Source organism: Chanos chanos, chromosome 7 (assembly GCF_902362185.1).
Source record: "Chanos chanos chromosome 7, fChaCha1.1, whole genome shotgun sequence".
NCBI lineage: Eukaryota > Metazoa > Chordata > Actinopteri > Gonorynchiformes > Chanidae > Chanos > Chanos chanos.
This window is the reverse complement of record NC_044501.1, coordinates 28,753,750-28,759,851: the sequence shown is the minus strand read 5'-3', so window position 1 is coordinate 28,759,851 and position 6,102 is coordinate 28,753,750.

Here is a 6,102-nt window from a genome sequence, read left to right as displayed (position 1 = left end):
CAGACACAAAACAGAAATAACACAACAGATATGAGAGACAAAGAAAGACATAGAGCGAAAGACAGAGAGAGAGAGAGAGAGAGAGAGAGAAATTGGAAGAACATAATGAAAGAATTTTAACAATGAATGAAAAATGAATGAAAGTGAAGCCCGACTGATTTGCATATGTAAGGTTTATTGTGACGTAAATCCAGTATGTATCTGCCTGAGAACCGACAAGAGCTCTGTATATTCTTTCAATCACAGAACCTTTCTGCAATCATAGACCAAGTGTAATATTGAGACAGGAGATGATTGGGTGAGAAGAGCGGGGGGAAAGAAGAGAGAAGAATAAGACTATGCAATGAAACGAAAAAGAGAGGGAGAGAGAGAGAGAGAGAGAGAGAGAGGGAGAGAGAGAGAGAGAGAGAGAGAGAGAGAGAGAGAGAGAGAGAGACAGAGACAGACAGAGACAACCTCCAGCTCCCTGTGTACAGTGAGGAACAAAAATGACAAATCTAACATTAAAATAAAAGCTAGAATGGGAGAGAGAAATAGACATATGGAGCTGCACAGACAGGGTAAGAGAAAGAGAGAGAGACAGAGAGAGAGGGAGAGAGAGTAAGTGAAAGAGAGCAGATAAGGAAGATGGAATGCATGCTGATGTATCATTCTACCACAGATGGTTTAAATGGTCATCTCTCACTTCAACATAAGGGCCTCAGGCACACACACACACACATGCACATACACACACACAGAGAGAGAGAGAGAGAGAGAGAGAGAGAGAGAGAGAGACAGCACTCTGTAATAACACTTCTGTCTCACTGCCAGGTTTTTTATGCCACCAGCACAGTGTCCACTGGTCCCTGTATTAAACATACCCCTCCACACTCACATTCCACATATTTGCCAAACATAATCATTAGCTTTCATTCCAGCACGTCTAAATGCCTGCGGGCCTCTCGGCCTGGCTGTTCTTCCAGACTTAGATTTTCATGAGAAGTTGAATGTCTTTGCGTTTGTTGAGTGCGCCAAGTTGGAAAATTGTATGATGGCAGTGGACTGCAGTTCACTTTATACACGTTATATATCTTTTTTTCCTCCTTGTGTCCAGAAATGTTGCTTTGTTGCGGGTTAGTCCACAAGTGTCAGTAACACGTATTTTCTCTTGACCAAAATGAAAGGTGAATATGACATATTACAAGGCTTTCATAATGAAATGAACCTAGATGAATGAGATTGTAAAAGACCACTGGGGTATCCGTCACATTTTCGATATACTGTAGACCAGTTTAAGGAATACAGTGTTTCAATTCTTTGAGAGAAAAAGTCTTTCACCCTATGTATCGGCAGTGGCTTACTGTATACTAATGTAATCCTGACGGGGTCGTATGAAGTTGCCTATTGCTTTGTGATAAATTCTTAAAAACATTTTTTCTATGGGAATAAATCACGAGACAAAGAATGCTATTTATGACTGGACGATACCCGAGGGCGGCATACTCTCTCCCTAATACCTAGCGATGCTCCTTCCTCGTTTGAAAGATGAAGCCTGCCAAACCGTCACACCAAATCGAAACGCGATTATGTAATCAGTTGTCATTGAGGAGAGAGAGGGGTTATCTCTTGTTTGTTTTGTCCGGTCTGGACGTTACAATACAATTCCCGCACCTCAGAATAACAAGGCTTATCGCAGCCAACGTTTACTGATAAAGGTCCAACCATTTTTCTTCCAGTAGGATATAGAATTCGCCCAACTGGAAACGCTTTGCAAAATGAGAAAAGTAACAGAGCAGAGAGGGCTTAAAACTAAAAGTCTTCGTTCATATAGAGGTCTTATCGATAAGGAAACATAACAATATCTATATCTGTTAACGTATTTCGGTACATTTAATACAATGTGAATGTACAGAACGTAGACCAGTGTATTACTTGTTATCACTGTTTACTGGTTCCCAGCCCGACAAACTCATCCTTTTAACGCTGGGACCACCGTCCAATATGTCTTAGCAGAAAAACATCGGGGATATGCACACTGAATGTAGTGTGGGGCTTTTTGAATGTGGAGGGGAAAAAACACTTTAGACAGGTTAAATTAAAATAAATGAACTTACCAAATTTCCGGTCCGCGGAAGCAGTAGTGACACAGTGGACAGACAGGAGGGCGAAGAGGATTCTACACAACGAATCCATTCTTCCTATTGATACCCGTAACACACCTTCGCTAAAACAGCATCGCGACTCACGTTTCTGAAGCTTTATTTGGTTACAATTAAACTAGACACCGAAAGGAGATGTGGCAGACAGAGTGGAAGGAAGGGAAGGATAGAGAGAAAAGTGATTGTAGGTAAGGCTGCACTAATCACGCGTGTCCTGCGATCAACTCGCCTGCAGGCGCGAGGAGAATTCAGCACAACGGACAGCAACCTTCGTTGGCGCCCCTCCTAGGATATTGACGTCACTCCCATACACAAACATGCATTCACAAAGAGAGAGTTAGGGCGACTGGAACCTGCTGGGGAGTTCACTCCAGGAGGAAAACATGGAATATTATTAAACCCAAATATGAAAATGGAACAATCTAGAATTCCACAAAACAAAATCCAAAAAGCCAGCTTAAACTTTACACAAGTGTTAAAGATGAAACTTGTATGAGTCATTAGAGTTCATTTAGCGTAGTCTATTTAAAATCGCAAGAACTTTGTACATGGGGCATGAGGTCGATTTAAAAACATAACAATTGACGACCGAGGTGCCTGGCAGCACCAATTACCACTCTGTTGAGAAGGGGGGAAATGGCCAAAGTTAGAACCAGACTAAAAGACGGCGGTCCATTGAACAAGGTTGTGCAAGGTCAAAAAGTTTACTTTTAAATTCTTTGTGCGAAAGAGCAAGAAATTGGACCCTTTGTCCCCATCTGAACCTAAATGGTTTACAAATGACGGCACCAGAATCATTTCAATAACCGCGGGAGCAGCATCAATTCCAGCAGTCACATTACCATATAAAACATATCTCTATTTCAAACGGAGCAATTTCAGGGAATGGATTTTACCTTGAGCTCGAATTACTGCGGAATGTGGCGATTTTCCCGCTTTTGTTAGAGAATTTCATAGCGCGCAGCAACCTTCTGTTGAAGCGCACGATCATGCCTGGCATTTGCTCACGAGCTATTTGAAATGTCCCACAAACCACTTAATATCTTCCTTTTAATGACATCCGCAAAACGGACTTTAGATAGAGAGACCGAGATATTAAATTCGCATGAGAATGACTTACCTGTTGAAATTTATAGCAGCTTGTCAATTAGAAACATCTAATTCTGTCGTCTAAGAGAAAGACAGCCTAGAACTCGTCACACACATGCCTCTGCGGGTGTTTTGACGTACAAAATTGCGATAAACTTGACAGCCAGCAAACCTTCTTTTTATTTTTACGTTCTAAGAATACAAACATTATCTACCTGTATCTCATGCATGCCATAGCTATTTTAATGAAGGCCTTAAAGAAACAACCTCACTTGCGCCAAAGTTTCACTTAACCGAGTGTGGACCTTAATTTGACTCAGTCTGACTAATAGCCTACACCTCGGGTGACGCCATGGTCGGTAAATACAGATTACTGTGATTAAATCAACACGTTCTCGTGTTGGATTAAGTAGTATATTAGCGGTTTTATACTCTGGCTGAGTATCAGCGAGCTCAGCAAGTCTCACCTTCTACCAGACTACTTCTATAAATGAGGTATATATTTATACAAATTATATATGCTTTTTATTGCAGTACATATCTACTTGTTGTTTCATGTTGCACCGTCAATCATAAGCGATCTTTTTATTTGGTTGTGCTGTAGCATGATTCTTTTATGATTGTGTCCTTAAAGTCAAGAAAAATATCTAAATACTTTTACCACCCCAAAGTAACGTCGCAGCAGGACCTCGGCCATTGCACGAGAGAAACTGGATGTCCCTTAAACTTTATACAGACTTTAAGCCAATGAGAACGCAGTAGACCGCGATAAAGCGCCGCAGAACTGAAATTAACAAGCAAGACACTGCCGCCGCTGGCAACTGAGAATTAAGTGGCCTGGTTGCAACAGATACAGTAGTTTTTAAAAACAGGTTCTTTCCCTGTGCGCATTCATTGATAGAAAGTACACATTTTTTCTCGTTCTGTTTCCAATAATTAAGAGTGTAACTTATTTTGTGTATATATTCCTTTTTGCTTTAGACAACACACAAACCAAAATATTCAGCCTGCAAAGATTACAAAAAGTGCTCTGTGTGTTTTGACCGACATAACGTGGCTAAGGCCAACCTCACCCGAACCAGCGCACACATAGTTAACCTCACACACAGCTATGATGTGACAAAAGATTTAACTGAAAAACAGATCTATACAAATGATAACCCCGGATATAATATGACATGGTGTTCTTTCTAGCCCTTCATAAACTGTTCTTGTACATGTTTAGAGGTCAGACCTTTGGACGTCCAAGTTAAACCAAGACATGATTCTTTGAGGAGATTCTGTTGTTTGAGGCTCTAAGCATGCTCATTTAAGTCTCTGTATGATGAAGACCCAGTAAAGATTGTTTGGCTCTTTTCAAATTAAACTAGAGATTTTGTCAGTATGTTGTTTTTTCTGTTAGTTAGGTATGCACGATTTGTGGCAATGTTGGATGGTTGTGATTGCCTTGGTGATCAATATGGTTGATCACCAGTTGAATCAAATCAAAGAGAAGCATCATCTAGGATTGATATAAGACAAAATTTGGACATTGGAATGATCAAGAACCAGCCAGTGTTAAACTGAATTGCAGTGTAACTGTAATATCCATAATGCAGGGGACAAACATCAGTAAAATAAATAATAGTGCATAACAACAGATTAAAAAGCCTTTGGCATTATGTCATAGGGGTCTGTTTTGCCCTGTAATATCACCAAAGATACATAAGAAATTGATCACAATTTGTCATGTTTTGTAATAAGAAAATCTGGTCACGCAAGCTCATGCAAAATATCAATTGCATAAATGAGCAATATCACAGCCACCCATTGTTTTTTTTTCATCAGAAAATCACCAGGAATTGGACAAGACATTTGAAATGTGGAACTGAAGGTCATATCCATGTTTTCATATCCTGTCAATCTGAACATTTTGTTCTTTCAGGTGAACCCACCAATGTTTCTGTTTTCTTCTGTTCTGTAGTGTGATGCATCTACATTTCAAATATAAAAACATTTAATGAAAAGAAAAGCTATTAGAAATAAGGCCTCACAAAACTGTAAATGTCCTTCCGCATGACAGTGGTGTCCTGTGGTGTGACATGGCTTGTCCCACTGAAATGCCTTTTAAAGTTGCTCAAATAGTGTGGTTATAAGAATATATTTTTCTATTGTCTTTCATTTGTGGGGCTACAGGTTTCACTTTTCAGTTTACGTGATGTATATGTTAGATGTATACTGCCATTGAAATCAAAGAGGTACTGTGGGAGGATGACCATGATGAAATCAGTATGGTCCTTTGAGAAAGAAGGAGAAAGTAAACGTTCTATTAATGTTAGAAGTAGAGAGACTGTCAGTGACGCTATTGACCTTTTTGACGTGCACTTCCAAAGTTAAATGATCTTTGAGCTCCCGTTGTTTTGAATACATTTAATAACAGCTGTCTCTTTGATTTATTAATAGACATCATGAAAAGAAGGCCGAAGGTGAAAAAACAAGAAAGAAGTGGACAAACGAGGGATGAGAGAGGGATGAAGAAATAAAATTGGAGGAGAAATGGGGAGGAAGTGGAGTGGGCAGAGAAAAGATTGAAGGAGTAGAGTAGGAGGAGATGAGAGGAATGAGGAGGAGGCAGGGGAGAGAGAGAGAGGCTAACAAGTCCTAAACAAAAGGATAACGGATGAAAATGGTTTTGGTGAACAACAATGTTTTTGCTTATTGTTCACTCTTTTTTACACGGATAATTCATATTTTATGTTAGTTTTTAATCATAACAAAGGTTAGGATCCCAATCTGAATTATGTCGTTACTGTATTCAGCACATTGAATAATGTCTGCTCTATTCTATCTCTACTCTACCATGTGTCCTGTTCTGTTGTTATGCCCTGCAGTG